Below are 18,931 nucleotides of genomic sequence, written 5' to 3'. Positions count from 1 at the left end.
AGAACCTATGTGGGCATGAAAAATAAAAATGACCAGGTTTTTGGCAGAAATTACATTTTTTATCATGAGGACATTCTTTGGTGTCATGTTCTGTACTAGCACAGTTTCTACAGGTTGCCTCACAGTCATCCTTAAAATGGCCATATTTTCCACAGTTTCTACAAAAGGGTGGCATACCAGAAAAAAAGAAGTCTCCATTTGAGGAACCTATTTTAAAACGTGCAGGAGGGAGTTTCACACCGCCTGGGAAATTAGGGTCTCTTTCACATGTTACTAGAAATTTCCATTTGGACGTCCATATGTGAAACTCATTAAGTACTTTCCCTATACATTTTACACTTTTAAAGTACATTGCAAGAAAACATGTTAGTTCCACTGAAGTAACGAAAGGAGAAAATACTTTAAGGATTACCATTTTTACCTCATCCAGGACGTGCTCGATAACTAGTATTCCTTTTAGAATAGGATTGTTTTTTGCCTTTCTGGCTCTTACCAGGACATCCTGAAAAATGCCTTCCCCGGTGAAGGTGATGTCATAATCGCCACGCCTCGGATAATCCTGGATAGAGAGAATCTCGTTCTTCTGCACATGAAAGAGCCCTTCAAGCACGTCCTGGACTACGTACCGCAATTTCCTTTCATCACTTCCGCCCTCTGTAAAATGAATACGGATAGTGTTTTTAAGCCTCGCATAGTGAGGCACGAGGTTGGGGTCAACCTCCATGGTAGCGCAACAAGAAAAAGCAAATCGCAAACCGCTTGCAATCTGCGCCTTTCAGAGTTCTGTAAACAAAAACACCTGAGAGGCTGGGGGGGATCGCAACCCGTTACCCTGGGACTAAGCCCTCTCCCAATAGCAGCAGGCAGGGGAGCCCACCGAAGTGGGTCACCCTGCAAGGCCGAGGAGAGGGGTACCCGAGTACCTTCTGGACCACAGTCGCCTGTACAAGACACTTGACCGCAGCCAAAAGGCCGAGAAGCGATAACCAGAATTGGTTTCAAACTACGGAGCCACCCAAGGATCCTGAAAAGTCCATTTGTGGAGATGAGCTCCTGGACTCCCGTTAAGAAGACATGTTGTCAACCTCTAGATCCCTTACATGCCTGCACTTTTCGGCTTGCTGCTGCTGCAATCCACGCGTTTTAGATCTGCATAACTCCACCTCTTTAAACACAGCACCTTCACCCCCTGCTGTTCCCACCCGCCTCAACACCGTTGGAAGGGAGGAGAACCAATTAAGGCGGGGGGTGGGGTGGAACGAGCAGCTGTCTACCCTTAGCAGGAGGGCTCCTGATTACATACCTCTCCTGCTGCTGCTGCTGCTGGCTGTCCAGCAGCAGACTGAAGGTGGCTGCTGCTGTGCACAGGTATATAAAGGCTCAGAGCCTATTATGACACGCGCAGCCAGCGTTCCATTGCCACATTCCATCTACTGCAGGCAGGATACCTGGCTGGCTGAATGTCGCTGAGAAGCTCACAGAGACCGCCATAAGCAACAGTTTAACAGAATGCCACAGACTAATCAACCAAACGTTTTGGGTTGGGTTCTCTTTTATAGTCTGCAGGCATTAAATGAAAGAAGTCAGTGTTCCAGCAGAGGGAGACAACGTTTCAGAAAAGGCATTGTAGCAAACCAAAAAAGAAATTTTAAGCGCAGCAGAGTAACCAGCGCACATACCTGTTAGCTCAGGTGAGTTTAAAAGGCTGCTGTTGATAACAAGGGCATTTGCTAAATAGATGGTGTGTGTGCAACAATATACTGAAAGGTCAATTATATTGTGCAGCTTATCTCACCACCTGTAGTTATTTAGGTGAAAGCTCCAAAATGCTTGCCTAATATGTCTGTTTATCCAAAAGGAAGTAAAAAGGGAGAGCTAGAAAGATAGCATTGCATCACATTACATGGCAATGCAATGCACAGTTGCTGAAGTTGAACCAAAATGAGCTTGTAATCTGGCTTCTGCAACTTTGAACATGAAAAATCCAATGAGGAGAAGAAAAGCAAAGCCAAAGAGTCCATCGCAAAATCCGACAAACAAGCAAAATGAACAAAAAACATTGAATTCAATTCTTTCTGATTTTAGAAACTGCATTAAAGAAGGGGTGCACCGGTCCTGGAGATACTGCAATACCAGGTCAATGCGTGGAGTGGACAGAGCAAGCTCTTTTTCCATCTCCCTGTTCTAAAAATCCATTTAATATATGGTCCCCAGATAGGGGACGTATCAGATATTAAACTGATAAGAACAGATACTACACTTGATCTTAGCCAAAAGGCCGAGAAGCGATAACCAGAATTGGTTTCAAACTACGGAGCCACCCAAGGATCCTGAAAAGTCCATTTGTGGAGATGAGCTCCTGGACTCCCGTTAAGAAGACATGTTGTCAACCTCTAGATCCCTTACATGCCTGCACTTTTCGGCTTGCTGCTGCTGCAATCCACGCGTTTTAGATCTGCATAACTCCACCTCTTTAAACACAGCACCTTCACCCCCTGCTGTTCCCACCCGCCTCAACACCGTTGGAAGGGAGGAGAACCAATTAAGGCGGGGGGTGGGGTGGAACGAGCAGCTGTCTACCCTTAGCAGGAGGGCTCCTGATTACATACCTCTCCTGCTGCTGCTGCTGCTGGCTGTCCAGCAGCAGACTGAAGGTGGCTGCTGCTGTGCACAGGTATATAAAGGCTCAGAGCCTATTATGACACGCGCAGCCAGCGTTCCATTGCCACATTCCATCTACTGCAGGCAGGATACCTGGCTGGCTGAATGTCGCTGAGAAGCTCACAGAGACCGCCATAAGCAACAGTTTAACAGAATGCCACAGACTAATCAACCAAACTTTTTGGGTTGGGTTCTCTTTTATAGTCTGCAGGCATTAAATGAAAGAAGTCAGTGTTCCAGCAGAGGGAGACAACGTTTCAGAAAAGGCATTGTAGCAAACCAAAAAAGAAATTTTAAGCGCAGCAGAGTAACCAGCGCACATACCTGTTAGCTCAGGTGAGTTTAAAAGGCTGCTGTTGATAACAAGGGCATTTGCTAAATAGATGGTGTGTGTGCAACAATATACTGAAAGGTCAATTATATTGTGCAGCTTATCTCACCACCTGTAGTTATTTAGGTGAAAGCTCCAAAATGCTTGCCTAATATGTCTGTTTATCCAAAAGGAAGTAAAAAGGGAGAGCTAGAAAGATAGCATTGCATCACATTACATGGCAATGCAATGCACAGTTGCTGAAGTTGAACCAAAATGAGCTTGTAATCTGGCTTCTGCAACTTTGAACATGAAAAATCCAATGAGGAGAAGAAAAGCAAAGCCAAAGAGTCCATCGCAAAATCCGACAAACAAGCAAAATGAACAAAAAACATTGAATTCAATTCTTTCTGATTTTAGAAACTGCATTAAAGAAGGGGTGCACCGGTCCTGGAGATACTGCAATACCAGGTCAATGCGTGGAGTGGACAGAGCAAGCTCTTTTTCCATCTCCCTGTTCTAAAAATCCATTTAATATATGGTCCCCAGATAGGGGACGTATCAGATATTAAACTGATAAGAACAGATACTACACTTGATCTTAGCCAAAAGGCCGAGAAGCGATAACCAGAATTGGTTTCAAACTACGGAGCCACCCAAGGATCCTGAAAAGTCCATTTGTGGAGATGATCTCCTGGACTCCCGTTAAGAAGACATGTTGTCAACCTCTAGATCCCTTACATGCCTGCACTTTTCGGCTTGCTGCTGCTGCAATCCACGCGTTTTAGATCTGCATAACTCCACCTCTTTAAACACAGCACCTTCACCCCCTGCTGTTCCCACCCGCCTCAACACCGTTGGAAGGGAGGAGAACCAATTAAGGCGGGGGGTGGGGTGGAACGAGCAGCTGTCTACCCTTAGCAGGAGGGCTCCTGATTACATACCTCTCCTGCTGCTGCTGCTGCTGGCTGTCCAGCAGCAGACTGAAGGTGGCTGCTGCTGTGCACAGGTATATAAAGGCTCAGAGCCTATTATGACATGCGCAGCCAGCGTTCCATTGCCACATTCCATCTACTGCAGGCAGGATACCTGGCTGGCTGAATGTCGCTGAGAAGCTCACAGAGACCGCCATAAGCAACAGTTTAACAGAATGCCACAGACTAATCAACCAAACTTTTTGGGTTGGGTTCTCTTTTATAGTCTGCAGGCATTAAATGAAAGAAGTCAGTGTTCCAGCAGAGGGAGACAACGTTTCAGAAAAGGCATTGTAGCAAACCAAAAAAGAAATTTTAAGCGCAGCAGAGTAACCAGCGCACATACCTGTTAGCTCAGGTGAGTTTAAAAGGCTGCTGTTGATAACAAGGGCATTTGCTAAATAGATGGTGTGTGTGCAACAATATACTGAAAGGTCAATTATATTGTGCAGCTTATCTCACCACCTGTAGTTATTTAGGTGAAAGCTCCAAAATGCTTGCCTAATATGTCTGTTTATCCAAAAGGAAGTAAAAAGGGAGAGCTAGAAAGATAGCATTGCATCACATTACATGGCAATGCAATGCACAGTTGCTGAAGTTGAACCAAAATGAGCTTGTAATCTGGCTTCTGCAACTTTGAACATGAAAAATCCAATGAGGAGAAGAAAAGCAAAGCCAAAGAGTCCATCCCAAAATCCGACAAACAAGCAAAATGAACAAAAAACATTGAATTCAATTCTTTCTGATTTTAGAAACTGCATTAAAGAAGGGGTGCACCGGTCCTGGAGATACTGCAATACCAGGTCAATGCGTGGAGTGGACAGAGCAAGCTCTTTTTCCATCTCCCTGTTCTAAAAATCCATTTAATATATGGTCCCCAGATAGGGGACGTATCAGATATTAAACTGATAAGAACAGATTTTTTTTTTAATTTGGCTATCCCCCACATGGGGATAAAAACCGTTTATTTAAAATTTAACAAATTACAGAAATAAAACCATTACATCCACATTACACTTTCGGGACTTCAAAGAAAAATAAAAATTCCATCACAGCAAATTTTACAAGACTTCAAATATTCCATAGGTTAAAAAGCCATTTGCCTGCCAACGTTACATTCTTTTTCCTGTCCAATAAATAGTATATGTACATTTCACTTTTACAAAAGGCTAAAACATCATCTACTGGTAACATTTCATGTTTAAAAACAGCAATATTTCTAGCATTCCAGAGCGCTATCTTGGCACAATTCACTATCTTCCACGCCATTATTTTTTGGTCCATTGTTGGGCATTCCAGAAGACCATATAACACTGATGCAAAATTAAAGTCCTTGAGGTCCACCATTTTCTCCAGCAGGGGGATTAGTCTTCTCCAGAACTCTTTAGCAAAAGCACAAGTCCATAAAAGATGCTTCACTGTCTCTTCTTCTTGACAACCTTCTCTTGGGCAGATGGCAGACCTCACAAAACCTCTTCTGTACTGGAATGCCCGGCAAGGAAGACAGTGGTGTGCGCAGCTCCAAGACATGTCTTTCTGTACATTAAAAAGATAAGGGGCGTTAATCATTTTCCATATGTGTACAGTTTTGTCATCATCATAACGTTCAATATCACACAACGTCACATCAGTACTAATTTGTTTGAGTAGTGTCTTGCTGTTACATAGATCCCCTGTCTGTTTCTTATTCAAATTAAAATCAAGAATAATTTTCTTTAAAATCTCATAATGTGCAGGTAGGTTAAAAGCATAAGGAAAGGATAAAACCGTTTCAAACCAACCAAACCTTCTCATGAGAAAACCAGTGTTAAAACGCATAAAATAGGAAAGGTAATTATCTTTAAAAAGGGTTTTAAAACAGAAACAGAAAAAATGTATTAAAAGAAACTTATCTAAAACAGGGAAATCTTTCCCACCTTTAACCTTTGGCTTTGTCACAATTTCTCTTTTGAGTTTCTCCATTTTTGAGCCCCAAAAAAAGGTAAAACATACTTTTGTAATTCGTTTCAACAAATTTGTAGGAGGGGGGAACACCAAACTAAGATATAACAGGATAGGTAATATCACCATTTTTACAATCAGAACTTTACCTTCCATTGACAGCTTTCTCATATTCCACATGCAGATTTTCTGATTAATTTTCTGTGCTGCCGCATCCCAGCTATTAAAACCATTATTAGATTCATTAAAAGAAACACCTAAAATAGTAATGGAATCTGTAACTGCAATTGGTACATCATGTAAACTCATCCCCCCGACATTTAAAATATTACATTTAGTAAGATTAATTTTAAAACCGGAAACTGTACAAAAAGACTGAATTTGGCTTATCGTTTTTTGTATTGAAGGTACATCACATCCAAACACGGCTACATCATCCATATAGCTTACAACTTTAACTTGTAGACCGTTCCCTCCGGGTAAGGGTACTCCACATATTTGCTTATCCCGGCGTATTGTACATAAAAGGGGTTCTATAGCACATATAAAAAGCAGGGGGGACAAAGGGCAACCCTGCTTCACCCCTGATTTTAAAACTACCTCTTTTGTTTTAAAACCATTAACTAAAATCTTACTCATACAATCATTATAAAAAGCTTTAAGAGACAATAAAAACCCACCCGGAATGCCCATTTTTTCTAAAACTTTAAAAAGATAAAAATGAGACACGCGGTCAAAAGCTTTCTCAAAATCCACCGCTAGGATTGACATCTTTGTCTTTCTGGTTTTTACATCTTCAATACAATCTTTCACCAGGTTTAAATTGTCCCAGATACTACGCCCAGGTACCCCGCATACCTGATTTGCATGAATTACTTTATGTATCACCTTTTTCAACCGATTTGCACAGATCTTAGCCATAATTTTGTAATCACTATTTAAAAGAGTTATCGGCCTCCAGTTTTTAAGATCCGTTTTGTCACCTTTTTTGTATAGTAGTGATACCTCACCTTTCTTCCATGAGTTGAGTAAAACCTTATTATTAAAAACTTCGGAAAACAAATTAAACAAATCATCTTTTAAAATATCATAAAAACTTATATAAAACTCTATGGGGATACCATCAGGGCCGGGCACTTTACCATTTTTAAAACTCTTCATGGTTTCTAAAATCTCTTCCTCAACTAGAGGTTGGGATAAAAAACTTTGGGCATCAGCATCTAGGGTGGACTTGATCTCCCCCAGGAAAGTGTGTATTAAATCATGGTCTACAGTTTTTACATTAAAAAGATCATTAAAATAGACATTTACCTTATCCAATATAATGTTGATATTATTATCTCCATCTATGTTATCAATTATTGTTTTTGTCTGTTTGTTGTTCTTAAAAAAATACCTGGAACAAGTCTCATCCTCTTCTACGTGTTTTACCTTTGAACGAAAAATCAGTTCTTTTCCTTTTTGTTCCAACCACTTTGAAATTTCTCCTTTAAGACTCAATATATCATTACCTACATCCAGACCATTGTCTTTGAATTTGTACAATGTCTGTAACCTGATATTAAGAAAATTATAGATCTCAAACTTTTCTTTAGCTTTTTGTATGCTTTTCTTAATAAAGAAATCTTTAATGCTTATTTTCATTCTATCCCACCAGGAGCTAAAAGAAATATTGGGGTTTTTCCTTTTTCTACACTTTACATAAAACTCAATAAAATCCGATAAAATTTGTGGATCTTTTAAAAGGGACACATTCAATTTCCAAGATTTCTTACCACATTTCTTCTTTCCATTAATCCTCACTCTAAAAGATAAAACCTTGTGATCTGAGAGAATATTAGTTAAAACTTCACATTTCACTGGCAGTATTTTTTCTGAACCTAAAACAAAATCTATCCTGGAGCTACATGTAGAATTGCTCCAGGTGAAACCAGCGTCTATAGGGCTATCCTTGTTACATTCTTTATACACATCAGTTAATTTACAATCATTTATAATATTGCTTAACATTCCAGACGTTTTGTCATAATTTCTACTCACGGAACCGGAGCGTCGGCTTTCGCCTTTTAAAATACAATTAAAATCACCTGCCAGGATAAAAGGTTCAGAAATGTTAATAAATAAAGGTAAAATTTCCAGCATATCAGCCCTTTCATTTTTATCAGGTGACCCATAAAAATTTAAAAACTGCCATCTTGTCCCATCAATAAAAGCCTTAACTAAAAGAATACGACCCGGTAAAATATCTTGGATAAAATCAATAGACACATTTCCCATAAAAAGTATAGCTACCCCGGCTGATCCAGTTGCATTTGATCCAGACCAGACCGATGGACCATGTTTCCACTCTTCCTTATATTTTTTGTAAGAAATCTTATGAGGGATATGACATTCTTGTAAAAAGAAAACAGAAGCTGTAAAACAGGTTAAAAAATGTAAAACAGTAGCTCTTCTGGTCTTGGATCCTATGCCTCTCACATTGAGGGAAACACCACCAATGTCAGCCATCATAACAAATGGTTAGGAAGAAACAAAAACTGGACTTTACCTATCCGATGGACGGATCAGACCACTTGGACTTTCACCAACGCCCTCTTCTGAATCCACCGTTATCAAAGAGTCTTCATCATCGGAGAAGGAACATTCACTTAAATTAAGACCCGACGCTACTGGGGTGTAGCTCGGAAGGATATTGAGAGAAAGGTTACACTGGGTCTCCATAGGCTGACCATTTAGGTCCTCGTCAGGTGGGTCTCCGAGAGGCTCCGCACTCCCCTGCTGACCCGCAGAGGGTCGTAACACAGGGGCAGGCTGCGCACATGGCGGAGCCTCAGAGTCCCCGGAGGCAGCCAGGTTCGGGGCCCCACCTGGGGCAGCAGAGCCCCGGGACCTCGGGATTCCAGAGTCTACACCCCCGTGAGGGGATGTATCCATCTCCTCCCTATTAGCCACCTCCACGGAACCATTCTTTTTCTTATTATGAGACCTCACCAAATGCCACGTACCGCCCTCGCTCTCGTGAGACCCAGTGGGAATTTTGGGCTCGGTGTCAGCCTTTTGGCGCTCTTTTTTGGCCTTACCAACCGCCCCTTTATGATCTTTCTCAGCCTTCCTTTTAGCCTCCTTATGGTCTTTCAGCCAGCTCCTGGGCTCCTGTGAGTTACCTGTCATTGACTCGGAGGGATTGTTACTAGTCGAAGCGCCCTTATCACCTCCCGAGGCTCCAGGTTGCTGTTCCTCCTCCTGAGGGGTGGTCTGATTGGCCCATCCATTCCCGGATGTCTTGGACTTCTCCTTTTGTTTTTGTTCATCCTCTCTGAACCTGTGAGGGCAAGAAAAATAGAAATGACCAGGTGTCCGACAAAAAGAGCATTTTTTTTCATTTGGGCACTCCTTTGTGTCATGTTCAGTACTGGCACAATTTCTACAAGTGGCACCACAACTATCCTTAGAGTGCCCATAGAGACCACAATACCTACAGAAAAGTGGCATTCCTGAGAAAAAAAAATCCCCATTAGTTTGCCCTATTTTAAATCGAGCTGGAGGAAGTCTCACACCTCCAGGGAATTTTGGGTCTCTTTCACATTTTACTAAAAACTTCCATTTTGAGGTCCAGATGTTAAACTCATTCAACACTTTCCCAATCAATTTCACACTTTTAAAATAAACTGACAAAAAGGAAATAACCTCTGGTGCCGTTATGAAGGGTGAGAAGATTTTCACAACCACCATCTTTACCTCATCCAGGACGTGCTCGATAATCTGAATCCCTTTTAGACCAGGGCTATTTTCTACCGACTTAACTCTGGACAAAACATCTTTGAAAATACCTTCGCCAGTAAAGGTTACATCATAGTCTCCACGTCGAGGATAATCCTGGATAGAAAGGATTTCGTTGGTTCTGACGTGGAGCAGTTTCTCAAGCACGTCCTGGACTACATATCCCAGATTCCGCATATCGGAACCACCAGCCGTAAAGCGGACCCTTATGGTGTTCTTGAGCCTCGCATATAGAGGCACGAGGTTGGGGTCAACCTCCATGGTATGGCGCAACAAAATGCAAATTGCAACCGCCTGCAATCTGCGCCTTCAGAGCTTTGTGATAAAGCACCTGAAGGCTGGGGGATCGCTGCCCGTTACCCTAGGACTAATCCCTCTCCCTAATAGCAGCAGGCAGGTGAAGCCCACCGAAGTGGACGATCCTGCCAGGCCAAGGAGAGGGGTACCTGAGTGCCCTTCAACTGAAACCTCCTGCTGTGAAGCAATTGGTCTCAGCCAAAAAGCCGAGAAGCGATAACCAGAATTGATTTCAAACTACGGAGCCACCCAAGGATCCTGAAAAGTCCATTTGTGGAGATGAGCTCCTGGACTCCCGTTAAGAAGACATGTTGTCAACCTCTAGATCCCTTACATGCCTGCACTTTTCGGCTTGCTGCTGCTGCAATCCACGCGTTTTAGATCTGCATAACTCCACCTCTTTAAACACAGCACCTTCACCCCCTGCTGTTCCCACCCGCCTCAACACCGTTGGAAGGGAGGAGAACCAATTAAGGCGGGGGGTGGGGTGGAACGAGCAGCTGTCTACCCTTAGCAGGAGGGCTCCTGATTACATACCTCTCCTGCTGCTGCTGCTGCTGGCTGTCCAGCAGCAGACTGAAGGTGGCTGCTGCTGTGCACAGGTATATAAAGGCTCAGAGCCTATTATGACACGCGCAGCCAGCGTTCCATTGCCACATTCCATCTACTGCAGGCAGGATACCTGGCTGGCTGAATGTCGCTGAGAAGCTCACAGAGACCGCCATAAGCAACAGTTTAACAGAATGCCACAGACTAATCAACCAAACTTTTTGGGTTGGGTTCTCTTTTATAGTCTGCAGGCATTAAATGAAAGAAGTCAGTGTTCCAGCAGAGGGAGACAACGTTTCAGAAAAGGCATTGTAGCAAACCAAAAAAGAAATTTTAAGCGCAGCAGAGTAACCAGCGCACATACCTGTTAGCTCAGGTGAGTTTAAAAGGCTGCTGTTGATAACAAGGGCATTTGCTAAATAGATGGTGTGTGTGCAACAATATACTGAAAGGTCAATTATATTGTGCAGCTTATCTCACCACCTGTAGTTATTTAGGTGAAAGCTCCAAAATGCTTGCCTAATATGTCTGTTTATCCAAAAGGAAGTAAAAAGGGAGAGCTAGAAAGATAGCATTGCATCACATTACATGGCAATGCAATGCACAGTTGCTGAAGTTGAACCAAAATGAGCTTGTAATCTGGCTTCTGCAACTTTGAACATGAAAAATCCAATGAGGAGAAGAAAAGCAAAGCCAAAGAGTCCATCGCAAAATCCGACAAACAAGCAAAATGAACAAAAAACATTGAATTCAATTCTTTCTGATTTTAGAAACTGCATTAAAGAAGGGGTGCACCGGTCCTGGAGATACTGCAATACCAGGTCAATGCGTGGAGTGGACAGAGCAAGCTCTTTTTCCATCTCCCTGTTCTAAAAATCCATTTAATATATGGTCCCCAGATAGGGGACGTATCAGATATTAAACTGATAAGAACAGATACTACACTTGATCTTAGCCAAAAGGCCGAGAAGCGATAACCAGAATTGGTTTCAAACTACGGAGCCACCCAAGGATCCTGAAAAGTCCATTTGTGGAGATGAGCTCCTGGACTCCCGTTAAGAAGACATGTTGTCAACCTCTAGATCCCTTACATGCCTGCACTTTTCGGCTTGCTGCTGCTGCAATCCACGCGTTTTAGATCTGCATAACTCCACCTCTTTAAACACAGCACCTTCACCCCCTGCTGTTCCCACCCGCCTCAACACCGTTGGAAGGGAGGAGAACCAATTAAGGCGGGGGGTGGGGTGGAACGAGCAGCTGTCTACCCTTAGCAGGAGGGCTCCTGATTACATACCTCTCCTGCTGCTGCTGCTGGCTGTCCAGCAGCAGACTGAAGGTGGCTGCTGCTGTGCACAGGTATATAAAGGCTCAGAGCCTATTATGACACGCGCAGCCAGCGTTCCATTGCCACATTCCATCTACTGCAGGCAGGATACCTGGCTGGCTGAATGTCGCTGAGAAGCTCACAGAGACCGCCATAAGCAACAGTTTAACAGAATGCCACAGACTAATCAACCAAACTTTTTGGGTTGGGTTCTCTTTTATAGTCTGCAGGCATTAAATGAAAGAAGTCAGTGTTCCAGCAGAGGGAGACAACGTTTCAGAAAAGGCATTGTAGCAAACCAAAAAAGAAATTTTAAGCGCAGCAGAGTAACCAGCGCACATACCTGTTAGCTCAGGTGAGTTTAAAAGGCTGCTGTTGATAACAAGGGCATTTGCTAAATAGATGGTGTGTGTGCAACAATATACTGAAAGGTCAATTATATTGTGCAGCTTATCTCACCACCTGTAGTTATTTAGGTGAAAGCTCCAAAATGCTTGCCTAATATGTCTGTTTATCCAAAAGGAAGTAAAAAGGGAGAGCTAGAAAGATAGCATTGCATCACATTACATGGCAATGCAATGCACAGTTGCTGAAGTTGAACCAAAATGAGCTTGTAATCTGGCTTCTGCAACTTTGAACATGAAAAATCCAATGAGGAGAAGAAAAGCAAAGCCAAAGAGTCCATCCCAAAATCCGACAAACAAGCAAAATGAACAAAAAACATTGAATTCAATTCTTTCTGATTTTAGAAACTGCATTAAAGAAGGGGTGCACCGGTCCTGGAGATACTGCAATACCAGGTCAATGCGTGGAGTGGACAGAGCAAGCTCTTTTTCCATCTCCCTGTTCTAAAAATCCATTTAATATATGGTCCCCAGATAGGGGACGTATCAGATATTAAACTGATAAGAACAGATACTACACTTGATCTTAGCCAAAAGGCCGAGAAGCGATAACCAGAATTGGTTTCAAACTACGGAGCCACCCAAGGATCCTGAAAAGTCCATTTGTGGAGATGAGCTCCTGGACTCCCGTTAAGAAGACATGTTGTCAACCTCTAGATCCCTTACATGCCTGCACTTTTCGGCTTGCTGCTGCTGCAATCCACGCGTTTTAGATCTGCATAACTCCACCTCTTTAAACACAGCACCTTCACCCCCTGCTGTTCCCACCCGCCTCAACACCGTTGGAAGGGAGGAGAACCAATTAAGGCGGGGGGTGGGGTGGAACGAGCAGCTGTCTACCCTTAGCAGGAGGGCTCCTGATTACATACCTCTCCTGCTGCTGCTGGCTGTCCAGCAGCAGACTGAAGGTGGCTGCTGCTGTGCACAGGTATATAAAGGCTCAGAGCCTATTATGACACGCGCAGCCAGCGTTCCATTGCCACATTCCATCTACTGCAGGCAGGATACCTGGCTGGCTGAATGTCGCTGAGAAGCTCACAGAGACCGCCATAAGCAACAGTTTAACAGAATGCCACAGACTAATCAACCAAACTTTTTGGGTTGGGTTCTCTTTTATAGTCTGCAGGCATTAAATGAAAGAAGTCAGTGTTCCAGCAGAGGGAGACAACGTTTCAGAAAAGGCATTGTAGCAAACCAAAAAAGAAATTTTAAGCGCAGCAGAGTAACCAGCGCACATACCTGTTAGCTCAGGTGAGTTTAAAAGGCTGCTGTTGATAACAAGGGCATTTGCTAAATAGATGGTGTGTGTGCAACAATATACTGAAAGGTCAATTATATTGTGCAGCTTATCTCACCACCTGTAGTTATTTAGGTGAAAGCTCCAAAATGCTTGCCTAATATGTCTGTTTATCCAAAAGGAAGTAAAAAGGGAGAGCTAGAAAGATAGCATTGCATCACATTACATGGCAATGCAATGCACAGTTGCTGAAGTTGAACCAAAATGAGCTTGTAATCTGGCTTCTGCAACTTTGAACATGAAAAATCCAATGAGGAGAAGAAAAGCAAAGCCAAAGAGTCCATCCCAAAATCCGACAAACAAGCAAAATGAACAAAAAACATTGAATTCAATTCTTTCTGATTTTAGAAACTGCATTAAAGAAGGGGTGCACCGGTCCTGGAGATACTGCAATACCAGGTCAATGCGTGGAGTGGACAGAGCAAGCTCTTTTTCCATCTCCCTGTTCTAAAAATCCATTTAATATATGGTCCCCAGATAGGGGACGTATCAGATATTAAACTGATAAGAACAGATACTACACTTGATCTTAGCCAAAAGGCCGAGAAGCGATAACCAGAATTGGTTTCAAACTACGGAGCCACCCAAGGATCCTGAAAAGTCCATTTGTGGAGATGAGCTCCTGGACTCCCGTTAAGAAGACATGTTGTCAACCTCTAGATCCCTTACATGCCTGCACTTTTCGGCTTGCTGCTGCTGCAATCCACGCGTTTTAGATCTGCATAACTCCACCTCTTTAAACACAGCACCTTCACCCCCTGCTGTTCCCACCCGCCTCAACACCGTTGGAAGGGAGGAGAACCAATTAAGGCGGGGGGTGGGGTGGAACGAGCAGCTGTCTACCCTTAGCAGGAGGGCTCCTGATTACATACCTCTCCTGCTGCTGCTGCTGCTGGCTGTCCAGCAGCAGACTGAAGGTGGCTGCTGCTGTGCACAGGTATATAAAGGCTCAGAGCCTATTATGACACGCGCAGCCAGCGTTCCATTGCCACATTCCATCTACTGCAGGCAGGATACCTGGCTGGCTGAATGTCGCTGAGAAGCTCACAGAGACCGCCATAAGCAACAGTTTAACAGAATGCCACAGACTAATCAACCAAACTTTTTGGGTTGGGTTCTCTTTTATAGTCTGCAGGCATTAAATGAAAGAAGTCAGTGTTCCAGCAGAGGGAGACAACGTTTCAGAAAAGGCATTGTAGCAAACCAAAAAAGAAATTTTAAGCGCAGCAGAGTAACCAGCGCACATACCTGTTAGCTCAGGTGAGTTTAAAAGGCTGCTGTTGATAACAAGGGCATTTGCTAAATAGATGGTGTGTGTGCAACAATATACTGAAAGGTCAATTATATTGTGCAGCTTATCTCACCACCTGTAGTTATTTAGGTGAAAGCTCCAAAATGCTTGCCTAATATGTCTGTTTATCCAAAAGGAAGTAAAAAGGGAGAGCTAGAAAGATAGCATTGCATCACATTACATGGCAATGCAATGCACAGTTGCTGAAGTTGAACCAAAATGAGCTTGTAATCTGGCTTCTGCAACTTTGAACATGAAAAATCCAATGAGGAGAAGAAAAGCAAAGCCAAAGAGTCCATCCCAAAATCCGACAAACAAGCAAAATGAACAAAAAACATTGAATTCAATTCTTTCTGATTTTAGAAACTGCATTAAAGAAGGGGTGCACCGGTCCTGGAGATACTGCAATACTAGGTCAATGCGTGGAGTGGACAGAGCAAGCTCTTTTTCCATCTCCCTGTTCTAAAAATCCATTTAATATATGGTCCCCAGATAGGGGACGTATCAGATATTAAACTGATAAGAACAGATACTACACTTGATCTTAGCCAAAAGGCCGAGAAGCGATAACCAGAATTGGTTTCAAACTACGGAGCCACCCAAGGATCCTGAAAAGTCCATTTGTGGAGATGAGCTTCTGGACTCCCGTTAAGAAGACATGTTGTCAACCTCTAGATCCCTTACATGCCTGCACTTTTCGGCTTGCTGCTGCTGCAATCCACGCGTTTTAGATCTGCATAACTCCACCTCTTTAAACACAGCACCTTCACCCCCTGCTGTTCCCACCCGCCTCAACACCGTTGGAAGGGAGGAGAACCAATTAAGGCGGGGGGTGGGGTGGAACGAGCAGCTGTCTACCCTTAGCAGGAGGGCTCCTGATTACATACCTCTCCTGCTGCTGCTGCTGCTGGCTGTCCAGCAGCAGACTGAAGGTGGCTGCTGCTGTGCACAGGTATATAAAGGCTCAGAGCCTATTATGACATGCGCAGCCAGCGTTCCATTGCCACATTCCATCTACTGCAGGCAGGATACCTGGCTGGCTGAATGTCGCTGAGAAGCTCACAGAGACCGCCATAAGCAACAGTTTAACAGAATGCCACAGACTAATCAACCAAACTTTTTGGGTTGGGTTCTCTTTTATAGTCTGCAGGCATTAAATGAAAGAAGTCAGTGTTCCAGCAGAGGGAGACAACGTTTCAGAAAAGGCATTGTAGCAAACCAAAAAAGAAATTTTAAGCGCAGCAGAGTAACCAGCGCACATACCTGTTAGCTCAGGTGAGTTTAAAAGGCTGCTGTTGATAACAAGGGCATTTGCTAAATAGATGGTGTGTGTGCAACAATATACTGAAAGGTCAATTATATTGTGCAGCTTATCTCACCACCTGTAGTTATTTAGGTGAAAGCTCCAAAATGCTTGCCTAATATGTCTGTTTATCCAAAAGGAAGTAAAAAGGGAGAGCTAGAAAGATAGCATTGCATCACATTACATGGCAATGCAATGCACAGTTGCTGAAGTTGAACCAAAATGAGCTTGTAATCTGGCTTCTGCAACTTTGAACATGAAAAATCCAATGAGGAGAAGAAAAGCAAAGCCAAAGAGTCCATCCCAAAATCCGACAAACAAGCAAAATGAACAAAAAACATTGAATTCAATTCTTTCTGATTTTAGAAACTGCATTAAAGAAGGGGTGCACCGGTCCTGGAGATACTGCAATACCAGGTCAATGCGTGGAGTGGACAGAGCAAGCTCTTTTTCCATCTCCCTGTTCTAAAAATCCATTTAATATATGGTCCCCAGATAGGGGACGTATCAGATATTAAACTGATAAGAACAGATACTACACTTGATCTTAGCCAAAAGGCCGAGAAGCGATAACCAGAATTGGTTTCAAACTACGGAGCCACCCAAGGATCCTGAAAAGTCCATTTGTGGAGATGAGCTCCTGGACTCCCGTTAAGAAGACATGTTGTCAACCTCTAGATCCCTTACATGCCTGCACTTTTCGGCTTGCTGCTGCTGCAATCCACGCGTTTTAGATCTGCATAACTCCACCTCTTTAAACACAGCACCTTCACCCCCTGCTGTTCCCACCCGCCTCAACACCGTTGGAAGGGAGGAGAACCAATTAAGGCGGGGGGTGGGGTGGAACGAGCAGCTGTCTACCCTTAGCAGGAGGGCTCCTGATTACATACCTCTCCTGCTGCTGCTGCTGCTGGCTGTCCAGCAGCAGACTGAAGGTGGCTGCTGCTGTGCACAGGTATATAAAGGCGCAGAGCCTATTATGACACTCGCAGCCAGCGTTCCATTGCCACATTCCATCTACTGCAGGCAGGATACCTGGCTGGCTGAATGTCGCTGAGAAGCTCACAGAGACCGCCATAAGCAACAGTTTAACAGAATGCCACAGACTAATCAACCAAACTTTTTGGGTTGGGTTCTCTTTTATAGTCTGCAGGCATTAAATGAAAGAAGTCAGTGTTCCAGCAGAGGGAGACAACGCTTCAGAAAAGGCATTGTAGCAAACCAAAAAAGAAATTTTAAGCGCAGCAGAGTAACCAGCGCACATACCTGTTAGCTCAGGTGAGTTTAAAAGGCTGCTGTTGATAACAAGGGCATTTGCTAAATAGATGGTGTGTGTGCAACAATATACTGAAAGGTCAATTATATTGTGCAGCTTATCTCACCACCTGTAGTTATTTAGGTGAAAGCTCCAAAATGCTTGCCTAATATGTCTGTTTATCCAAAAGGAAGTAAAAAGGGAGAGCTAGAAAGATAGCATTGCATCACATTACATGGCAATGCAATGCACAGTTGCTGAAGTTGAACCAAAATGAGCTTGTAATCTGGCTTCTGCAACTTTGAACATGAAAAATCCAATGAGGAGAAGAAAAGCAAAGCCAAAGAGTCCATCCCAAAATCCGACAAACAAGCAAAATGAACAAAAAACATTGAATTCAATTCTTTCTGATTTTAGAAACTGCATTAAAGAAGGGGTGCACCGGTCCTGGAGATACTGCAATACCAGGTCAATGCGTGGAGTGGACAGAGCAAGCTCTTTTTCCATCTCCCTGTTCTAAAAATCCATTTAATATATGGTCCCCAGATAGGGGACGTATCAGATATTAAACTGATAAGAACAGATTTTTTTCTTTTTCATTTTGTTCTTATATTTCAGTTGTTATTTCTCTTCTAATATTTCTCTTGCCTTATAATCTGTTCATGCTACAAGGTTCCACAGATGAAAATTCCATAGACTCTTGGCTCTTTTTTTCCCAATTCTCTTCAGATCTAACAGGTAATAAATATATATTTCACTTAGTGCTAATTTTATGCATTCACTTTCACTTATAAAATCTCTTTTAAAAAGCAATATGTTTCGGACTTTCCATAGCGCATTCTTTATTCCATTTATCATTATCCAGATGACTCTTTCTTTTTCTTTTGATTGACATGTAAAATTTCCATATAAAACTACTTCGTGATTTAAAAACTTAAGACCAGTAACAAACTTTAAGAGACTTCCAACTTCTTTCCCGACATTTTGGGCATAAAAACAGTTCCAAAAGGTGTGTAAAACTGTTTCCTCTCTAACACAGCCTGTTCTAGGGCATCTTGCAGTATTGCACAATCCCCTTCTGTGTTGAAAAAATCTAACAGGAACACATTCTTGCACTATTGCCCATGCCAAGTCTTTATATTCATTTGTTAGATAAGGTGCATAAGTCATTCTCCAAATTCTTCCACTTTTAGTGTATGTAAAGTTTGCCACTGCTGTCATCGTTTCTTTTCTCTTTGTCTCTAGAGCCAGTCTTCTTGAATTTGACAGCATCTCCACATCTATTTCAGGTAAGTTATAAAGTCTAATTGTTTTTTCTAGTAAGACATATTGTTTTGGCAGTGTAATTAGGACAGGAGAATTTTGGGGCAATGTTATCCACTTTCTTTTCCTAAAGATATCTCCAGCTGCATATCTTAAGTAGAAAGACCAATGAGTTCTTAGATTGGTCATTTTGAAGCAAAAACTAAAGAACTTTAGGTACAAAAATTTTTTGATATTTGGGATATTCTTTCCACCATATTTATGCTGCTTGTACATTGTCTC

The 18,931-nt window shown here is 42.8% G+C and overlaps 9 non-coding genes across 9 annotated transcripts; all 9 read right to left on the bottom strand.

Annotated features, from left to right (window-relative positions):
• Positions 1-2,099: 2,099 nt before the first annotated feature.
• LOC141203517 (U2 spliceosomal RNA) lies at positions 2,100-2,290 on the bottom strand. The gene has a single exon (XR_012274557.1). It is a non-coding gene; the product is annotated as a U2 spliceosomal RNA (small nuclear RNA).
• Positions 2,291-3,405: 1,115 nt separating this feature from the next.
• On the bottom strand, positions 3,406-3,596 carry LOC141203516 (U2 spliceosomal RNA). The gene has a single exon (XR_012274556.1). It is a non-coding gene; the product is annotated as a U2 spliceosomal RNA (small nuclear RNA).
• Positions 3,597-4,711: 1,115 nt separating this feature from the next.
• On the bottom strand, positions 4,712-4,909 carry LOC141203199 (U2 spliceosomal RNA). The gene has a single exon (XR_012274332.1). It is a non-coding gene; the product is annotated as a U2 spliceosomal RNA (small nuclear RNA).
• Positions 4,910-11,296: 6,387 nt separating this feature from the next.
• Positions 11,297-11,487, bottom strand: LOC141203515 (U2 spliceosomal RNA). The gene has a single exon (XR_012274555.1). It is a non-coding gene; the product is annotated as a U2 spliceosomal RNA (small nuclear RNA).
• A 1,112-nt stretch (positions 11,488-12,599) lies between these two features.
• LOC141203514 (U2 spliceosomal RNA) lies at positions 12,600-12,790 on the bottom strand. The gene has a single exon (XR_012274554.1). It is a non-coding gene; the product is annotated as a U2 spliceosomal RNA (small nuclear RNA).
• Positions 12,791-13,899: 1,109 nt separating this feature from the next.
• LOC141203512 (U2 spliceosomal RNA) lies at positions 13,900-14,090 on the bottom strand. The gene has a single exon (XR_012274552.1). It is a non-coding gene; the product is annotated as a U2 spliceosomal RNA (small nuclear RNA).
• A 1,115-nt stretch (positions 14,091-15,205) lies between these two features.
• On the bottom strand, positions 15,206-15,396 carry LOC141203850 (U2 spliceosomal RNA). Its single transcript, XR_012274874.1, has one exon. It is a non-coding gene; the product is annotated as a U2 spliceosomal RNA (small nuclear RNA).
• A 1,115-nt stretch (positions 15,397-16,511) lies between these two features.
• On the bottom strand, positions 16,512-16,702 carry LOC141203511 (U2 spliceosomal RNA). Its single transcript, XR_012274551.1, has one exon. It is a non-coding gene; the product is annotated as a U2 spliceosomal RNA (small nuclear RNA).
• A 1,115-nt stretch (positions 16,703-17,817) lies between these two features.
• LOC141203261 (U2 spliceosomal RNA) lies at positions 17,818-17,999 on the bottom strand. Its single transcript, XR_012274377.1, has one exon. It is a non-coding gene; the product is annotated as a U2 spliceosomal RNA (small nuclear RNA).
• Between the last annotated feature and the right edge of the window lie 932 nt (positions 18,000-18,931).

The sequence above is a fragment of the Phyllobates terribilis genome, unplaced genomic scaffold (assembly GCF_046119375.1).
Source record: "Phyllobates terribilis strain yellow unplaced genomic scaffold, ASM4611937v1 Scaffold_124__1_contigs__length_5142088, whole genome shotgun sequence".
NCBI lineage: Eukaryota > Metazoa > Chordata > Amphibia > Anura > Dendrobatidae > Phyllobates > Phyllobates terribilis.
The sequence above is the reverse complement of the archived record's forward strand: the minus strand, read 5'-3'. Positions and strand labels throughout refer to the sequence as shown.